The following is a 20837-nucleotide window of genomic DNA, read 5'->3' as shown; positions in this document are numbered from 1 at the left end:
CAAGCTCAACAGAGACAGTGTGCCAAATTTCTTTTGCAGCTGAGCCACTAATGCATGCAAAACAGGTGGGGGGGGGGTGCAGGCAAGCAGGTGCAGGATATACCAACTAGGAAACTCATGTTGGGCAAGGCGAAGCAAGCTACTGCAGGTGCTGACACAGACCGGCAGCAAAGAGCCCCAGCTGCCTCGGGCGGAGACGAACTGAGAAGTCCCTTGTGGCAAGGCTAGATGGCAGCAAGGTGACAGGAGTGCCCCACAAGGAAGCCCCATAGCCATAGGGTGTGGGGTGTGGGGGGGAGGCATTGCAGCAGAAATGCAGGGCAAGGCACAGGGCTCCATCAGGGGCTGCAAACCGTGATTCTTAGCCTGGCTATCAAACCCTTAAGTCCAGCTCATGCCGCTTTGACTCTGCAAGAAATCATGGCTTAGCACCCAGCCTGATGGAGCCTTTGAGTTTCTCTTTAGATTGTGAGCCTTTTGGAGACAGGGAGGAGCTATCTTATTTATTTATTATTTCCCTATGTAAACCACTTTGGAAACGTTTCTGGAAAAGCGGTATATAAATATTTGTTGTTGTTGTTTTTGAGTTTGTTCCCAAAGAGACAGTGAGGGTCGGCCTATACACCACTGGCCTGGTTCACACCATTGTATGCCTGCCAACATGTCCCTATTTCTCCATTCACCAAGATGCTTTTTGGGGGGGGGGGGTGGCATCCCATTTTAAAGGCAATTGTGTGAACCCACACCACAGTGGGAATCTCAGTTTAACCTTGGGACACAAACCAACATGGGTTCACACAATCACACGAACGCTGGTTACCAACTGGCGAGCTGGTCTTGTGGACACAAGCATGACTTATCCCCTTAGCTAAGCAGGGTCTGCTCTGGTTGCATATGAATGGGAGACTAGAAGTGTGAGTGTTGTAAGATATTCCCCTTCGGGGATGGAGACTAGGTACTTGGCATCTAGGTACCAAGTTCCCTCCCTGGCAGCATCTCCAAGATAGGGCTGAGAGAGACTCCTGCCTGCAACCTTGGAGAAGCTGCTGCCAGTCTGTGAAGACAATACTGAGCTAAATAGACCAAGGGTCTGACTCAGTAGAAAGCAGCTTCCTATGTTCCTAACTTGAAATTTGGATTCCAGGGCTGGTGTGGACCAGGCCTCCCTGTGCTCCATGGCAGGAATGCCCCAACTGCCCCAGAACTCAGGGGTGTGGGTGGAACTGCAAGCAACTACAGAAGAGTATCCCAGCAAGAGTGCCACCCCACCCCCACTCCCCTGTGCACCTTTCAGATTACATGCCACTTTGCTGGATGCACTCTCTTGCTGTGAGTTGCTTGCGGGGGGGACGCACTACCCAGCCAGCTTTGCAACCCATTGCAGAATGTGGAAGGGACGTGGAAGCATGTCTTGCACCTTGCTCCCCTTCCCCTCCTCCCCCACCCCCCGCCATCCCAGCCATGTGTCTCAACAGAGGGCCCAGGGAAGTGAGCGTTGCTATATTTTTAACATGGATTTCCTCCGGCCTTTCACTTCTCTCTCAAGCAAGCCGCTTCCTTCCCACCACACCCTCTGCTCTCCTAAACCTTCCGGGCTGATGGAATTGAGGGGATGGGGCCAGAGCGCAGAGGCTGAGCCCCTGCTTTGCACGCAGAAGGTCTCAGGTTCAGTCCCTGGCAGCAGCAGCAGCATCTCCAGGTCAGGCAGAGCCATAAAAACATTTGCCTGCCTGAAACCTGGGAGAGCTGCTGCCAGTCAGTGTAGGCGATACTGAGCTGGACGGACCAAGGGTCTGACTCAATAAGCAGCAGCTTTCTATGTAACTTATGCTCAGGCACAGTCAGAGACCAGGGAAAAGGGCCTCTCCTTGGCAAAGAAGACTAGTTGGAACCTATGGGTCAATCCACTGGGCGGGTGGGTGTACATTCTACCTATGTCCAGAGGCACACTTGTTTCACCAAGACTGAGCCCCCTGGAATGCCATGCCATTTTCTAGGAAGGCACCCAAGGGACGCCCCCCCTCTTGTCACTTGCTCTGCCCTACTGCAATGCCCGGCCACTGCATAGACACTGATGCCGGGTCGCTCTGACCCTCCTCCTGCAAGAGCCCCAGCGAGGGAGGGAGGGACCCACAGTCCCTGGGAGGCTGCCCCTATCTATCGGGGCCCTGGCGTGACGTCCGCATTCGAGAAGGACAGAGGGGAAGTGATTAGGAAATCAGGCCGGAATAGCCGCTGCTGCGGCTGGGGCGCCCAGAGCCGGGCCGCTGACACAGATGGTTCCTGTCGGGGGAAGGAGAAGGGTGCAGCTGCTTCCCCTCCCCTGCCTCGCGCACTATCGCTGGCGCGCAGCTGCTCTGCCTTCCCCTCTCCGCCCCCCCCCCGGGCCGTGACCCCCTCCCTGCTCACATGCGCAGCCCACACACCCCTGAGCCGGAGCAGCCTGGGAACCCGGGCTGAGCGGCAGGGCTGCCAGCGCCAGGCTTGCTTCCCTGTCTGCTTCCGGAAGAGATGGGTGGGAAAGGGGAAGTCCAACAGGGAAAGCTGCGCCTGGCCTGCGGAGAGCCAGCGAATGGGTCACACAGCGTGCACAGGCCTTTGTGGGTCGCCCCAGAGGCAGCGCTAAGGTGCTGTCTCGTCCCAGGACCCCGGAGGGGGGCAGCCTCTTTTCGAAATGGACCCCTGAAAGTCCCAAAGGGGCATGGGGAGCAGGGGGGTGGCCAGCCACAGCCTCCTCTCTCCTCCTGCTTCCGGCCAGCAGCCTCTCCTTGCAGACACCGGTCCCCAAGAGCTGCTCCAATGGCCAGGGCAGGCAGCACCTTGCTGCCGCCTGAGCCGCCTGCCTCACCTGGCCCCACGAAAGGGCCGCCCTTCGTTGGTCTCCTCCCAGGGAGAGTCAGGGCAGACCCTGCCACCCCAGACCTGCTGAGAGCCCAAGCACAGCCCTGCAGGAGGAAACGGAGGGTCCGCCTCGCCCAGCCTCCCGATTCTTCCCACACCGGCCAACCAGATGCCTGTGGGAAGCCAAGGAGCAGGAGATGATAGCAACAACCCAGCCCTCTTGCGGTTCCCCAGCCACCAGTGCTCCGAGGTAGACTGTCCCTGAACATGGGGTTTCCATGTAACTGTCAAGACTAATAGCCACAGGTAGACAGCCCCCTCCCCTTCCCCTCCCCTCCCCTCCCCTCAAATATGTCTAATCTAATCTCCCTTCAAAGCCATTTAAGCCGGTGGCCAGATCTGCATCTGGAATGAATTACGTTTTGCATGAAGAAGGGCTTCCTCTTATCTGTCCATCAGTTTCATTGGGTGACCCTAAATTGTACTATATTGATCTCTCTCTTATCATTATCTTCTTCATGCCCTCTTTGGGTGTATTTTTCTTCTTCTAAACCTAAAAAGCCTGGAACACTTTAGCTCAGGGGATTCTCAGCCTTGGGTCCCTGGCGGCTGCTGGACTACAACTCCCATCATCCCCAGCCTTGGTTAATTGTAGCTGGGGGTGATGGGAGTTGTAGTCCAGCAACATCTGCCAACCTAAGGTTGAAAACCTCTACTTTAAACTTTTACTCATACCGAAGGGGCTTCCACTCCCCGTTCATGATTTTGGTAGCCCATTTCCGCACCTTTTCTGGGTTTGCAGGGCAGGTTTCAGAAGGGTGTCAAAACCAAACTCTGTTGCAAATTCTTCTGCAGCATCCAGGCAATGCCAGCAGCTTGGCAGGCCCGCTGAAGAGACTCAGTGGAGGTTGCAGACAGAGGGGGCTGCAGACCAGCTATGGATGACGAGTCCCTTTGGGTCTTGAGCAAGCCATGATAGCAACAACCCAGCCCTGTTGCTGCTCCCTGGCAACCAGTGTTCAGAGGCAGACTGTCCCTGAACATGGAGGTTCCATTTAACTGTCAAGACTAATAGCCACAAGGGAGACCAGAAGAAACTGGCCAGGAAGAGCAGAAGCAACCGGCCGAGAGCAATTCAGATCCCGCCGCCTCTTTCCCCAGAGTAGCAGAGCCACCTGTTCTGTTGACACACACGGGGCCAAGCTGTTGACTCATCCCAAATGTCAAACAGTCCTCTGGGGCCAAGGAACGGCCTGCCCCATGACAGGCAGGTGTCAGCCGAAAGGGAGCTGGCGACAGCAAACACAGCTCGCGGCATGGCTCGGGGAGCGGATCCTGGCCAAGCAGGCGGGAGAGGCGCCCTGTTGTCCCAAGGCGGGCAGGCGGGCGGTGGGGGGGGGTCCGGCTGGCAGGTAGGGGCTGGAGCTGGCTGGGTGGGAGGCTCCGCCGCTGGGCGTCACACCTCCACTCCTCGGTGGGCAAACAAGCTGGAGGAGGGAGACGGAAAGCAAAGCAAAAGGGAGCTGCCGAGACACACTTCGAGGAAACACCTGCAGCCGGGGGAAGTGAGCCCGAGGCACCCTCTGCCCGCTCCTTGACTCTGGGGCCCCCTGATTTTCATCAGCATTATGGCACGGAAGGTGGCATGCTGGACCTGGAAGGGGGCTCCTGAGTTCACATTTGCACTCGGCCATGAAGTTCACAGCTTGGGCCAGCCACTATTTCTCAGCTTGACCTGCCTTGCAGGACGGTTAGAACAGAAGAACAGCCCAGGGGAGTAACAGCAGGAAAGAGGGCATACCCTTGACTCCTGCACCTGTGGCTTCCAGCAGCATCTGGTGGGCCACTGTGTGAAACGGGATGCTGGACGAGATGGGCCTCCTTGGGCCTGACCCAGCAGGGCTGTTCTGATGTCCACTCACTTCCAGAAATTTGTGGTGACCACTGCCAGAGTGCACACATGGGGGGAGCGAGATGCTGTTTGGACACTGGCAAGCGCGATGTTTGCTTTATTGGCCGAGCCGTTGCTTGGTAAACTTCCCAGCTCCCTCGTGGCCTTTGGCAGAGCAAGGTTCCAGCCTGGCCCGCCCTTCTGCCTGGCTGCAGCACAGAAAGCCTGTTATCTCCAGGAGCACCAGCAGCACAGGGAGGCGGGTGGAGCCAGGGAAAGGGAAGTGTGCTCCAGCAGGGAGGGCGGCCCCTCGGCCATTGATAACAAAGCCCTGTTTTTAGCCTGGGAACTTGGGATGGGTGCAGGATGCCAAGGCCAGGCCACACAGCTGGCTTGCCTCCCAGCGCGGTTCCGTTCCATTCACAAAAACGAGCAGCCGTGGTGGACAACGCCCGGAGCTTCTGTGTGAGCCTCTGGCCAGAGGTCAGTGTGCATTTCAAGAGCATGTGCAGAGCCAACAGTGCTGTGCTTTGTAGCGCTGCCCGCCCTCCAGGGTTGGCGTGGCGTCTCCAGGAACTGGCGTCCTTTTCCAGCTGACTCTTGGAAGCAACCCTGGACACCCGCGTGGCTTCATCTTGAGGGAAATGTCGGGAACTCAGAATATTGGGAACCCAGCAGCCGCTTCCGTCAGACCTTAGTACTATGTCATTACCCACAGGTACAGCGCCCATTTGATAGGCTGGGACTTAGCAACACAAGAAGTGGCCTTGTACTGAGTCAAAGCCTTGGTCCAGCTAGCTTAGTATTGTCTTCACTGACTGGCAGCAGCTATTTCTTTAGTTAAATTAATGAATTTAAACTTTGTATAGACTCAAAAGGTGCCCCCAATTCACTGAGCTGTTTTTAACGAATAATTTTGAATGCAAGTAGGGCAAGCCCCATCTGAGGGGTTCCCCCTTCTCTCCCACACAGGAAGAAATGTCTCTTCTGTGATCACACCTGCTGTGAATCTTGTGCAATTTCTAAAAACAATGAAAGTATCCGGGGTTTGCAGTACATTCTCCCCATATGCAATTGTATGCAAATTTAATTGACTAAAACTCTGACTATTTGGAACATAGGAAGCCGCCATATACTGAGTCAGACCCTTGGTCCATCTAGCTCAGCATTTTCTTCACAGACTGGCAGCAGCTTCTCCAAGGCTGCAGGCAGGGGTCTCTCTCTGCCCTAGCTTGGAGATGCTGCCAGGGAGGGAACTTGGAACCTTCTGCTCTTCCCAGAGTGGCTCCATCCCCTGAGGGGAATCTCTTGCAGTGCTCACACATCTAGTCTCCCATTCATATGCAACCAGGGCAGACCCTGCTTAGCTAAGGGGACAAGTCAGGCTGGCTACCACAGGACCAGCTCTCCTCCTCTTAATGGACTATGGTTTCTTTTATTGGGTGATGGCCCCATAAGGCACATTTCTACCTCTGTGTTCTCACTGGGTACTGAACATTCCATTCTTCGGACTTGCTTTCTGGGGCTAGTGGTCACTCCCAGGTCAGCATCTCCTTTTGATTTTGCTTTCCTGAGTACCTCGCTTTCCTTTGCCTCTGCTGGCAATAGAGTCCCTTGCCCAGAAACGGGTTGATGATAAAGCTGTCTTGGAGTCTGTAACGTGTCACCCAGAGCCTTGTCTGGCTAGGCCAGATTGGCTGCTATTAATTCATCTTGATTTTTTTTTTCCGCAGGAGCAGGGGGTGTTGTTGGAAGCGCAATGCCAACTAATTAAATCCCCATCGTTAAAGGACCTTCTGCAGCAAGTTCCACCCCGTTGAACCAGGAAATCCTGGCAACCAGCCTGTCAGAGGGCTGCTGCTTGGCCGAGCAGAAGCAAAAGCCTGAGCGTCCTCTGCCCGTATGCAGAAGTCCAGTGTGGCTTTAGCACTGTCGGGAGAAGCTATCAAGGTATGTCAACCACTTGGGGGACTTTTGTTGAAAAGCGGTATATAAACATTTGTCGTAGTCGTATTTGTATTCTCCGTGTGCTGGCACTGTGCATTCTGCTGCATGTGCTCTCTCGGCCAGGGGAGGCCTTAGCCCTGTGGAAGAACATATGTCTTGCATCTCGGGCACATTGGAAAGGCTTTCCTGGGCCCTGGAGGCCAGTGGCCAGTCAGAGTACATAATGATGGCCTAGGAAGACTCGTGATCTGATCTAGTATCAGGCAGTTCCCCATGTTCAAAGATGTTGGCCCCCAATGATGGCAGGGCCAGGATTCAGTGGCAGAGCGTATGCTTTGCACGCAGGAGGTCCAGGTGCAATCTCGGCCATCTCTTGTTACCCAGGACCAGGTGGCAGGTGATGGGAAAGAAACCTGCTGCAGACCTCAGAGAGCTGCTGTGTGTCAGAGGAGACGGTGCTGAGCTGGGAAGTCCAAGGGTCTGGCTCAGTATGAGGCAGCTTCATACGTCCAGACAGACAGACAGCTCCATCTGAGACAAACCCTGGTCCTGGGGAAGAAAAAGAAAAAACCAAGGTTAGCTACCCTGGTTAAATGTGGGTTAACTACAGGAGCTTTCCCAGACAGCAGACTTTCCCACAGGTTTTCTGTGAGGCTCTACTGTGAGTTCGAAGTTGCCCCAAAAACCCAACGCATAAAGTTGGGGTTTTTTAAAACTCCAGGTATAAATTGGGCTGCGCTCTAACGCACAATGAAAAACCCAAAGTGTGCATGAAGTGCTCCCCGATAGCTCACAGAGACTTGGGTGTACATTTGGCCTATATGTGAATGCACACCCGCCATTCCGGAGGAGATGCAAACTAGAAGCTGGGTGTGAAAAACTTCCTGCGTTATGATCAGGATTGCCTGGAAATTCTGCATTCACAGAACTGCTCCACTGGGCTCCTTAACCCTGATTAACTTTTTAACAAAGATTCTTGTGATTGTGGGAATGCAGTCCCTGTCTTCTTTTTAAAAACAAAACACTTGGTAGTTTTGTGACTCCAGAGAGTTATTGATCCTCCCCAGCATCTTGCTAGTTTTCTGGCACCCCAATAATCTTCCTCCTGAGGCGATGAATGCCTCACCTCGGCCCATGGAAGGGATGCCCATGGATAGAGAGGTGACCCTCAGCTCTGCCTGAGACAAACCCCAATCTTGCGGGGAGGGGGAGAGAGAAAGAAAGAAAGAAAAGAGCAAATTCTGGAGGAAAAGCATCTTCTCTTCAGCAGTCTCATTCTCTGTCTTCTTTTTAAAACCTGGCGACTTCATGGTTCCAAGGAGTAAAAAAAAACAACCACACACACACACACACACACACACACACACACACACGCACGCCTGGCAACAAACAGACAAGGAAAAACAGAGGTGAACAACAAAACCAAACCAGCCTCTTTCTCCCCCGCCGCACACACTTTTCTCAAGAACTGGCAAGAGAAACTTCCTGCCTCCCAGATGTCACCCTGGTGGATGCAGCTGCAAGTGGCGATAACTCCAGAGCATGTGGGATCTGCCTTCCCCAGCCCACTGGCTCCCCCCAAATCCCTTATCTCCACGGCACATTCCACCCTGAATTAAAACGCTGAGAAAGGAGAGCGCTTCTGTTTCAAATGAAATTAAAAGGCAACAACGTGCCGTCTGCAGCCCGGCTCCTGGGATTAGCTGCAAGCTGGATTTAGACGCTGAGATTAAGACAAACACATCCAGGCATCAATGGGGAAATGCCACACCTCGTGAATACCAATTGCCCACCTTGGGCAGTCAGGGAGAGTGGGGTGGGGTGGGAGGACAGGAGAACCAGCGAGGACTCTGCAGCTGTCCAGTCCTGCGCAGAACAGGCACACCCAGGAGCGGCCCATGACGCTTCTGCAGGGCTGCATTCCTCACCAGGGGAGAGATAATCCCCTGCCATCCCTGCCACCTTGCCATCCCAGGGCTCAGGTGAAGTAATAGCAGGGGAGGTCATCACAGGGTGCTTCTCGTTCTGAGGACGTCGCTTTCCTTCAGCACTGAGAGAGGACAGCCAGTTTCCACCAAGGGCCAGAGACTGTGGCTTCTGGGGAGACTGGAGTCCTGACCTAGCATTAACTCCTGGCCATCTGCCCTGCAGAGGGCTGCAGGCATCGCGGTGGGGTCTGCAGGGCGCTGGGTTTGTTGCCTCCATAACTGACGGAACAAGTACAGTCGGCGCTGAGCTCTGTGGTGCATTTGGCCTGCAGCACTTCCCCACCTCACTTCGCACCACCAAGTGCGTTGCCCATGGGCTCATGGCCACCGTGTCCTCTCCGGTCTCGTTTCATAGCTGACCATCGGTGCTTTACTGCTGAACTGCATCCCCGAGGGGCTCAAGAGCAGCCAGATGCAATTCATTTATGTCCCCCCAGACAGAACCTGCTGGTTTGCAGGGTGGCCCGGGGACCTTTTGCCACACCAAGGGCCTGGACCGCATGACTGGAGAGAGGCCTTCTGCAGCATCTGTCGCAATCTTTCAGAAGATACCGCCGTTTCCCAGATGTTTAGGGCGGCGGCTTGAAAGGCACCTGACCAGGGTGCAGCTAGAACTGAAGAAGGGGCGGGGGAGACAAATGTCCCTGTGCCCCTGAGTGGGGGCTCCTGCTGGCTGGACAACATCCTACTCTTTGCTCCCCCCCTCCCCCCCGACTCACTCTGGCTCTTCCCCCCTTTTCTCTTTCAAACCCTACACTTATGAGCCAGGGGATGCGGCTTGAATACCAACCAGCTCTTTGCTGTGTGCTCAGAACTCTATGATCCCAGCAAACAACTGAGCGGCGGGAGCCATCAGGGGCGGGAGAGAAATTAGCAGGTGAGGAAGGAAGGAAGGAAGGAAGGAAGGAAGGAAAACACACCAGGGGAATAAGCTGCACTTGGGGGGCCGGTTCTGAGAGCCATGGCAAGCAAGGCATGTGCCTCAGGCAGGGTCAGGCCCAAGCCCCAGTGCCACTGGCTGGGATTCTGCCTGGAACAGCGCTGCATCCGTCATGCACCACAGCCAGAGCCCCTCTGAGGCGGCAGTAATGACCAGCAGACCCCATAGGCCTGGGGTCTGGGGGACCCAAGGTTGGGGTGGGGACCCCTGTTATAGCCCACCCTAGGAGGAGAGCTGGTCTTGTGGCAGCAAGCACGACTTGTCCCCTTAGCTAAGCAGGGTCTGCCCTGGTTGCATCTGAATGGGAGACTTGATGTGTGAGCCCTGGAACATATTCCATCTGTTTATTTATTTATTTATCAATCAGATTTGTACACCGCCTCAAACTTTCGTCTCTGGGCGGTTAGGGGATGGAGCCGCTCTGGGAAGAGCAGAAGGTTCCAGGTTCCCTCCCTGGCAGCATCTCCAAGATGGGGCTGAGAGAGAGATTCCTGCCTGCAACCTTGGAGAAGCCGCTGCCAGTCTGTGAAGACAATACTGAGCTAGATAGACCAATGGTCTGACTCAGTATAGGGCAGCTTCCTATGTTCCTACTGCTCTGCCAGAGGTTACTGATGAGTGAAGATGGACAAAGTGAAGTGAAGATGGACAAACCAAAAAGAAAGGGGAGGACCAGAGTCCAAGGGCAGAGCAGAGGCTCTGCACGCGCAGAAGGTTGGTCCGAGGTGCAGTCCTCAGCACCTTCCGTTAGAAGGACCCTGGGTAGCAGTGCTTGGACTGACCCTGCACCTAGAAGAGCCGCTGCCAGCCAGAGCAGGCAACAGTGAGCTAGACAGCCCAACTGCCTGACTCAGCAGAAGGCAGCACCATATGCTCCAGGTCGGACTCTGGCTAAACACACACAAAAGGTGTCAAGGTAAAACCACGTCCTTGTTCTGCCTCCTGAGCACAGCTTGTGGGAAAGGGCAGCTCTGCTGGGGACGGCGTGGAGCTGTCTGTCTTGGCAGTTGGGGAAGCCAGCCAGGCAGGAGTCAGGCTGAAGCTCTTCTGAGCTGCAGGGAAGCTCTGCTGGGACCTGTTTCTCGACACCCGCAGCCCATGCAGACAGACCTCCCCTCTTCACAGCAATCCACCTCTTCTTGCCTGGCTCATCTTGCGGAGGGGGCCACTTCCGTGCTTGCTCTGGGACCATCCTGGAGAGGCCTTCTCTTCCTCTGCCCCCGTCTTCCAGGTTGGGGAGATCCTGACGCAGCTCAGAGATCTGACAGATGAGCGAGTCTGGGGATCTGCTTAGCATTAAAGAGATCTGCTGCGCGCACACAGCCAGCCGCTCCGTCCAAACCCTGCTGAGCGGCAACATATGTCCTTGTGCCCATCGGAAAAACAAACAAAAGATGGCATCACACACACACCCTACACACACCCCACCCCATTGATTAGGCTGCAGCTAGGTGAGCCCCAAGTCCTCAAGATGGCCCTGCACCCCCACTCCCCCCAGGAGAGGCTGTCTCCCTTTGGTGGTGCTTTCTGCCATTTCCTGCTGGCAAGAGACGAATGTTCCCCCACCCCTGAAAGGACAGAAGCTTTTGTGTAAATAACAAAGGGGTGGTTTCTTTAAAAAATCCCACTTCTTTGTGCTGATGATTTGCATAGAAGCAGTTAATTTTAATGCATTTAGCACCCGGAGGGATAGAGAAACAAGAGGCCTTCTCTTTTTAAATATCAAAGTGTTGGTGGGGGGAGAGAGAGAGAGAGAGAGAGGTTGACATAACATGTACCCTTAATCCCCAGAGCTCAATTCTGGCACACGGAGCCATCAATCATGTGTCTGGATGACTGACAGAAACTTATTAGAACACACACACACACACAGAGACAGCCTGCCCAGTGGCTGTCCCAGAACTCAAGCCCCCTTGATGTTTGGAGGAGAGAAAGAGGGGGAGAAGCCAAAGGCTGGCGGAGGGAGGCAGCGGCCACAATCCGATGGGCGCGCCATGGTGCAAGGCCAAGTTCAAAGGCAGCAGCCCAGCAGCCTCTCTAGTTCCAAGGCTCTCCGGGCTGAGACAGGCCCAGGGGAGCCACCCGGGCAGCCGAGGAGACCGTACAGGCTGGGCAGATGGGCTGTTAATCTCTGGATGGAACAGAAGCAGCGGGAGAGGCAGCGAGCTCCAAGGGGTGTGCTAGAAACCTGCTCTTGATGGGGCTGGCGTGTTCCGAGGAAATGCTCTCCGTCCAGAGAATACGGAATATGCAGGATGCCGAGAACCACGGCCCCAAGGAAGAGGCTTTCCTCAAAGTGTATCCTCGCCAGCCTTCACCTCTCTGGGCATCTCTTAGCATGAGACCCTGTTAGGCCAGGGCCCTCTGAGAAGCCATCGGAGCTGAACCAGGCTCCTCCTGGACATCCGTCTAGTTCAATCTTGTCTGCTCTGACCGGCAGCAGCTTCTCTAAGGTTTCAAGCAGGAGTCTTTTCCAGCCCTTGCCTGGAGATGCTGCCAGGGATTGAACCGGGGACCTTCTGCATGCAAAGCAGATGCTCTGCCACTGAGCTGCCAGCCCAACATACACAGTTGACCTGCCATTGTCAACCCAGGTCGTGTCTACTCTGACTGGCAGCAGCTCCCCAGACTCTCATGCGGGGATCTCCCCCAGCTCGGCTGCCGCCTGGGACCGTATCAGCAGAGAGAGACCCAAGATCCAGCCTGGGTCCTGCTGTGTGCAGTGTATCAATACTGCTAGCGCTGAGCCTACAGGCGTCCCCTTGACGTGTCCTCCCCTCCTGTAACACCACCTCTTTCTGTGTGCAGTGAAGTAGGTTGCTTCCTGCCAGCGCTCGTGGATGGCACAAGCCTAGGCCTTTCGATCAGACCAGCCTCTGAGAAGAGAGGGGTTAGGAGAGGAGAGCTGGTCTTGGGGTAGCAAGCATGATTTGTCCCCCTAGGTAAGCAGAGTCTGCCCTCGTTGTATTTGCATGGGAGACTAGAAGTGTGAGCACTGGAAGAGATTCCCCTCAGGGGATGGAGCTGCTCTGGTTCCAAGTTCCCTCCCTGGCAGCATCTCCAAGGTAGGGCTGAGAGAGAGATTCCTGCCTGCAACCTTGGAGAAGCCGCTGCCAGTCTGGGTAGACAATGCTGAGCTAGATGGACCAATGGTCTGACTCAGTATATGGCAGCTTCCTATGTCCCTATGTTCCTAAGTAGAAATCCCTGTAATTTTTCAATTTTTAATACTCCTTTCCAGCCTCCCTCAGAGGAGCTGGAGCCCGGGAAGGCTTTCCAGCAACGCATTAGGGCCCATGCAAAGAACATCTCTCCCCTGTGGCTGAGCATCATCGCTCTTCCCTTTCCCTTCCCAAGGGGAACAAAAAGTGCATGGCGAATGCAGAAAAGGGCTTGGAGCGGCAAGACGAGATGGGGAGCAGAGTCGATTTGTGCAGATCTCTGAAGCTCTGCCAGCCCCACACAAGCTTGCGAGCACCCACATATACAAGATTCCCTCTCAAAAGAGGGCAGACAACAGAGCCACGGTTACAAGATGACCGGCCCACACCAGCATCGTCCTGTCAAGAAATGCCAGTGGACAGCAGGGAATGGATAAGAGAGAGCAGCAACCAGCCAAAGCCTTAAAGCTGCAGGAGGAGACGTGTCCCCCCCAGACACCCCCAGAATGAGACAGCCAAGCCTTGCCACCTAAATGCACAAGCTGAGATCGCCTGCCCGGCTCCCAGGGCAATGAATTCTATAGTCTGTGCTATGGAGAAGGCCCAGTTCTGCGCCCCTGCCCTTCACACTGCGGGGAGGTCACGTTACGTACACGTTGAGGAGTTGCTGTACTATTAAGAGCGCAGTTTGCCTGGTGTGATTCTTGCATCCTCGCGGAGACGCCAATGTGAGTCTCTGGAGACCAGAGGTCCACCCAGCTCCGGGGCCTGATCTCTAGGGGTGCTTCTGGATCCGAGCTTCTCCCTGGTCTCCCAGGTTGAGGCGGCAGCCAGAGATGCCTTCTATCAGCTTCGGCTGATACGCCGGCTGCATCCGTTTCTTGAAATGAACGACCTCAAAACAGTGGTACATCTGCTGGTAACCTTCAGGCTTGACTACTGCAATGCACTCTATGTGGGGCTGCCTTTGTCCATAGTCCGGAAACTGCAGTTGGTTCAGAATGCGGCAGCCAGGTTGGTCTCTGAGTCATCTCGGAGAGACCATATTACTCACTGGCTGCCGATGCGTTTCCAGGCAAAATACAAGGTGCTGGTTATTACCTATAAAGCCCTAAACAGCTTAGGCCTTGCTAGGTATTTCAGAGAATGTCTTTTCCACCATGAGCCTCATCACCCATTGAGATCATCCGGAGAGGTCTGTCTGCAGCTGCCACCAGCTCGTCTGGTGGCTACTCAGGGACGGGCCTTTTTCTCCGCTGCTGCCCTGAGGCTTTGGAATGTGCTCCCTGTTGAAATAAGAGCCTCCCCATCTCTGACAACTTTTAAAAAGTCGATTAAGACACAATTGTTCACCCAGGCTTTTAATTAGCTTTATAGTTTTAATACTTTTAACTTGTTGTTTTACATTGTTTTTAATTTTGAAATTTTGTTTTTATTTTGTTTTTATTGTGAACTGCCCAGAGACATAAGTTTTGGGTGATCTAGAGATTTGTTAAATACATAAATGAAATAAAATGGGGCAACAGCTCAGTAGAAGAGTATCTGCTTTGCATGCAGAAGGTCCCAGGTTCAAGGCCTGGCAGCATCTCCAGGTTGGGCTGGGAGAAACTCCGGCCTGAAATGCTGGAGAGCCACTGCCAGTCAGTGTCAACAGTGCTGAGCCAGATGGACCAAGGGTCTGACTCAGTATAAAGCAGCTCCCTTTCTTCCTGTCTGCAAGAGCTGATTTACAGCAGCAGAATCTGTCTTGCAGCGGTGGACTCTCCTTTCCTGGAGTTTTCAGAGGCCGGACAGTATTCTGTCAGCAGTTCTTTGCACTGTGCAGCAGGCAGGACCAGGAGACCCACAGGGTCCCTTCCAGCGCTAACACCCCATGATTCTGTTCCATGATCCTACTCTTGCCCAAGGGTCTCTGGGGTCTGCCACTCCAACTGCACAATGCAGCCGCTTGGCATCATAAAATGTTCTTCCCTGTCTCTGGATAAAAGCTGTGGTTAAGTTGCAATTGAACCCAAGCGGTCGGCCTTGCATTTAACATTCCTACACAGCTCCCAGAACAAAACCAGCAAAGACAGAGCTTTCTTTCTCCCTGGGCTAAATTACGGCATTAATAGGCTGGAATTACAGCCCGTGAGCATAAAGAGGGCGGTGGGGGTGGGGAGATGAAGCGTTATCCTCGGCCAACACATCGGTGTCAGTTGTGTTGAGGTTTCGTCTGCAAGCCAAGAAGCAACTTTGCTCCGGCTCGAGTCTGGAAGGGGTGATGTTTGCGGCCGGGTGGGGGTCGGGCCAGCCCTTCTGCGGAGGAGATCACATCGGGAGGGGCTCCTCTGCCGCCTCGCTTGCCCAGGCCCTTTTGTGAGCCTGCTGGGCCGGCCTCGATAGCTGCCATCGGTGTGACAGGAGGCGTCTGCATCCGGAGGATATCGATCGCGAGCTGAGCCACGGGCTGCTTGGCTCGGGGATAGCAGCAGCACGGCCTCCTCCCTCCCCAGTGCAGTTTCGTGTGTGTCCATATCAGAACAAAGCAGCCTGCTGCTGTGTTGGGGGCAGGCAGTGGGGGGCGGCAGCGGGTTAAGCACAAAGGGGCTCACAAGAGCAGCCCAGCCAGGGCAAATCAGCATAGCTGCAGGGCCTGGCACCCCACCCACCCACCCGCCCACAAATGGACAGTATAGCACCAGCACACGAAAGGTCAAGAGCTGCTGGGATATTTCTTATTTCCGTTTCATACAAAGCCCCCTTTTCCCTAGTCAAAGCATTAGTCGAAACGAAGCATTTCCTTTCCCCATTAGTATCCACGCTCCAGGGTTTCAGCCCTCCCCATCACCTGCTACCTGGGAATCTTTACCTTGCAGGTTCCACCAAGGCCCTTTCCAGATTACCCGCTACTACAGTATCACTGCTGTCCATTAAGTGTACTTCCGGACTGTCTGTGTTTCGGCACCGCAGTCCCTGCGCTGTCGGCAAGGCGCCGTTCACATTTCCGATGCCTTCTTTCGGATTTTGTCCTTGCATTTTAGTCCCACAACATTGCATGTGAGTCGCAAAAAAAAACCCCAAACCCGCTGGTAGGAGGGCTGCGCAAGCTATTTATGTTTTCAAAACGATCCTGCCAAGCCGAAGCATTTTACTGCTGAACAGTGTGCAATCTGGAAAGCGCCCAAGGATCTAACTTGAGACCAGGGGCATTGCTAGGTACTTAAAAGATTCACAGCCCCACTTTTGATAACTGAACTCAATCATATCCCCCTCAAGAACAATTGCATGTGCTTTTAAAGTGTCTAATGCAGCCCCTACAAAGGTGGAAGCAGCAGACAGTTAGCTGAGGCTAGGAGCTCTCTCCCCCCACCCGTCCCCACTCTGTGCAGGTGCCTCCACTTCCTTTTTGGAAGAGGTCAGGGAGGAGAGGTCATTGGGGGCCCGTAATGATGCCCCTACTTGGGACCTTCTGCATGCAAAACGGATGTTCTTCCACATTGTTGTGGCCCATCCCATTTCAGTGACTTATCACTGTTATGTTCCATATTAGTTAATCATGTACAGCAGCTTCTCAACATGTGCACAGAGTGACCTCCCTGCAGTGTGAAGGGCAGGGCTGCAGGCTACTGGGCCTTCTCCGTAGCACAGACTATGGAACTCATTGCCCTGGGAGCCGGGCAGGTGATCTCAGCTTGTGCATTTAGGCGGCAAGGCAGAGCTGGCTCATTCCGGGGGTATCTGGGGATAAACGCCTTGGGCCCTGGGTATTTAATAGAATGTCTTCTTCATCATGAACCATCAGGAGAGGTCCGTCTGCAGTTGCCATCTCGTCTGGTGGCTACTCAGAGATGGGCCTTCTCAGTTGCTACCCCGATGCTTTGGAACGTGCTCCCTGCTGAAATAAGAGCCTCACCATCTATGACAATTTTTTAAAAAATCTTTAAAGACACATTTGTTCACCCAGGTTTTTAAAACATTGTTTTAAGGTTTTAAATTGTAAATGTTTTAACTTTTTGTTATTTATTTTAACCAATGTTGTAATTTTTCTGTCATTTATCTGTAAGTTTTTGGGGAGGTATAAAAATATGCTCAATCAATCAATCAATCAATCTGGGGGACTTGGGCTCGATTAGATTTCTGGACACATCATCACAAAAGAGACAGGAACTCCCCGTTATGAACAGACAAAACCTCCCTCTTCCTAAAACAATTATCTGGCTGAATTAAAGAGAGAACGCGGGCACCAGAATGCTGGCATTTTGGGGAGCTGTATAGTTTGCCTTCGTGGTTAGGCTAGACCAGAACCACATTGCGGATTTCTCACAATTATGAAATAACAATAAAAACAGGCTGGGATTTCCATCTCCTGGTATGAGGAGTCAGGATGTGAGGACTGAGTCCAGCTGTTGCAGACCCCAAAGCCATTTCTGGGTCTTGTTTTCAGCCCCATCGGACTGAATTTCCAGTGACGGGGTGCAAACAGGTTTCCACCTTCCTCGACTGCCAGCACTGCACACTTAATATTTGAGGTTTGCTCCTGGGGTTGCCAACCTTTTTACTTGCCTCTGTCCCTGTGCCCCTAACAGCTACCTGTTTTGCAGACATGCTCAGGTGACAAGCTGATCTCTCCACATGGCATGGCAGAAAGACGCCCTTGCTTATTTCTGCAGAGGAAGCTACCACGAAAGACCAGGTTGGCTTTTCCTCTGGTCAGCGGGCAATGCTATGAACTCTTAGGAATATTTCCAAAAATGAGAAGGGGCAAGCGTTAATCCTGAACACTGCATGCACTACTTCTCATCATCTGTCTGAGTTTTGGTTTTGCAGGCAATAACATTAGCCATTTTGACTCAAGCTGGGGAGGAATGTGATAGACAGGCCTTTTGACTGATGCACGCTGACGGTGTCTCTTGTCAGGATCCAAATTCCTGCCAGGCATAACCTCCCTCGTGTGGCTCTGCCAGCAGAAGCCCAAGGGTGGCACTAGCAGTTTAATCCTGACAGCAAGGCCTGAATCGGAAAAGATATCTTTCTTTGCATGGAAACACCTGATAACTCCGAAGTGGGGAGTGAATAAGTTATCCATCTCCTTGCTCATGGAGATAAATGTCATATCAGGCCGAAACCATCATCTCTGCTGAACGGCATTCACTGGCTGCCTGGAGTTCCCTATCAGCTCTCTGTGGGCCAAGTGACGCGGGCAGCGCTGAGGCCTCTTCAGACAAAAGCCTCACCGCTGCCTTTTCAGGGAGGACTGTGCGGGAAATGTCATCTCGCTCTCTGCAGACGGGAAGAGGCCAACCTTCCTTCACCTGACCTTGCGGCTGGCCTGAATAAAGGCATGAAAAGAGATGTCTTTAAAAGGCGGCAGCTCTGAGATGCTGGCAAAACCTCCGTGCTCAGAATAAGGGCCATGACGAGCCCGCAGAGCTTCTCCTCTCTCTCTCTCTCCGGATTCTGCTTGCCCCAGCCCCCAGGCTTTGAACCCAAAGCCTCCAGTGCCCCACTGGGTTGGGAATGTGAGATATCCTTACATTCCCTTCCAGAAAAAGGAGCAGCGGCAATTGGCTAACACAGGGCTGAACCACTTTCGCCTTCCTGCACACGTTGGATCCCAACTCCCATCATCCCTGACTCTTGGCTGCCGTGGCTGCGGATGATGGGAGTTGTAGTCTAGCAACAGCTGGAGGGCTGAAGAGCAGCCCTGCACTAGCATTGCCAGGGTTCTCAAACTTGGGACCCCAGAGGTTGTTGGGTTACAATGCCCACCACCACCTGCCAGACTGAGCAAAGGCGTGACCTGAAGGCATTTCTTCCACTGCTAAGTATGGCCCAATGGCCTCTCCTATCCAGGCTTCTGGGTAACAGGGGTCAGCTTCCCCTGTTGGCTTGGCAGAGCAGTACCCCATTTTCTATTTTGCACAACATGCCATGAGATGGCACCACCCAGCAGCTTGCTGTCCAGAATTAGAGCCAGAGCCAGCGCTGTGGGCGCTTGCAACACTGTCCTGAAGCAGAAGCTGTGGCCAAGCGCAACTTGTAGGCTGAAGGCAGACAGCAGCTTCTTGAAGAGAGTCGGAAGTGGTTTGAAAAGGCTCTCACTTCCCACCCAGTACACACACTGCTTTTCTCCCTCTCTTGCATCTTATCAAAAAGGTTGTGCAGGTTTTTGCAACCATCCCAAAGCCTGGAGGACCCGTTTACCCGTGGGCAAACCCTCTTTGAAGCATCTTCTTTCAAACGACTTTCTGCCTTCTGAAAAACTGTCGTCATCTCCGGGGGCTACATTTCAAATGGCGATTTCAGTACATTCATGTTCACCCTGAAGGAAGAGGAGGGCAATGCCTGGAAAAACTTCACAAAGTAGGGAGCAAGCTCCCCAGTCCTGGCTCACTCCCAAATTAGATCACTCATCTGTGATGTTTTCACTGGTCCTTCTACAAAGCGACTGCTGGAGTGTTTCTAATGGATTGATGCAGCTACCTTTGATGGTCAAGCTGGGTTTATAGGAAGGGAGGGAGGACACAAACGGTCTTGTGGCAGAAAGCATGAGGTTCACCTCGGTTTGAATTTGGATGGGAGACTACATGTGAGCGCTGTAAGATATCCCCCTTAGGGGAGGGGGCTGTAGTTCTGTGGCAGAGAATCTGCTTTTGCATGCAGACGGCCCCAGGTTCAATCTCTGGCAGTATCTTCAGGTAGGGTTGGGAAAGACTCCTCAGCCGGAAACCTTGGAGAAGCCGCTGCCAGTCAATGTAGATAATACTGAGCTAGACAGACCGATGTTGGTCTGACTCCGTAGAAGGCAGCTTCCTATGTTCCCCCTTTAAAGCAACAAGCCTATGCATATGTGATTAGGGCAGGTGATTTGGTGAAAACTGGTGGGGGAGGGCATCTGGGGTGGGACTTCTGGATTCCAGAAAGGCCCCACTACTTCCCCCCCCAAAAAAATTTAAGCACTGCCTGCCTGGGAGAGAGTGCCCCATGGAACACAGTAGGGTCTACTACTTCTAAGTCCACATGTGTGGGCTGGGCTGTGTATCTTGCGTGGCTTTTGAGCTCTGCTTGTGGCCTCACTGGTGGTCATCGGAGGTCCTACCTAAACTGACCCTCAGAGGCTAGAAGTTCCCTTTGTTGCCAGCCCGCCCCAAATGCTTAAAAGAGAAGAAACCAGGAGGGGAGCTGGTCTTGTGGTAGCCAGCCTGACTTGTCTCCTTAGCTAAGCAGGGTCCACCCTGGTTGCATATGAATGGGAGACTTGATGCGTGAGCACTGGAAGATCTTCCTCTCCACCCTGGGAAGGGCATCTAGGTTCCAAGTTCTCTCCCTGGCATCATCTCCAGACAGGGCTGAGAGAGACTCCTGCCTGCAGGATGCAGCCTTGGAGAAGCCGCTGCCAGTCTGGGTAGACAATACTGAGCTAGATGGTCCAAGGGTCTGACTCAGTATCTGGCAGCTTCCTGTGTCCCTACACAAACCGCTCAAACTTTTAGTTGGTTCCTGCGTCCTGCAGCCCCCGAATCAAACCCCTCCCTCCCCCTCTCCTCGGCCTACTGAAGGTTCCCTGACGAGTCAAAGCAGGAGAGCGAGAGGCGAAGAAGCCGGCCGCCCAGGGGGGCAACCTGCCCACCCGGACTCCTGAGCCCGGGGAGCGGGAGCACTGCATTGGGTGGCGGCGTCTGGGGCGGCGGAGGCGAGCAGGAGGACGGGATGGAGGAGGTGGCGGAAAGCCAGGCGGAGGCGGAGGCGCCCGCGTCGGCTCTGACCAGGCTGCCGGCCGGTGGGTCGGGCTGGCACTGCAGCAGGGGTGGAGCGCCCCCTGCCGGGAGCGGCGGGGAGCCGGCCGGCGCTCCTCGCCTCCCCCCCGCCCCCGCCCGCCCGCCGCCCCACGCCCCTGCTCAGCAGCCCCAGCGAGCAATCCGCGGTCGCTGCTGCTGCTGCCGCCGCCGCCCGCCAGGCGCTGCATCCGAGCTGCGCGGCGAGTCGAGCGAGGCAGGGCTCAGTCCGCGCGGAGCAGCAGCAGCAGCAGCAGCAGCAGCAGCAGGCGGGCCGGGGGGCTGCCGCCTCTCCGTCCGCAAGAAGCGCCC

At 54.2% G+C, this 20837-nt stretch overlaps 1 protein-coding gene across 3 annotated transcripts in view; it reads left to right on the top strand.

Moving 5' to 3' along the window:
* Positions 1-20837, top strand: part of CBFA2T3 (CBFA2/RUNX1 partner transcriptional co-repressor 3) — a 93228-nt gene that overhangs the window by 18676 nt on the left and 53715 nt on the right. For all 3 annotated transcript variants that reach the window (XM_053271123.1, XM_053271122.1, XM_053271121.1), the window contains exon 2: positions 6466-6682. The gene's annotated coding sequence lies outside the window, so the exon portion shown is untranslated. The remainder of the gene's footprint in view (positions 1-6465; positions 6683-20837) is intronic.

Source organism: Hemicordylus capensis, chromosome 9 (assembly GCF_027244095.1).
Source record: "Hemicordylus capensis ecotype Gifberg chromosome 9, rHemCap1.1.pri, whole genome shotgun sequence".
NCBI lineage: Eukaryota > Metazoa > Chordata > Lepidosauria > Squamata > Cordylidae > Hemicordylus > Hemicordylus capensis.
This window is presented reverse-complemented; position numbering and strand designations above follow the sequence as displayed.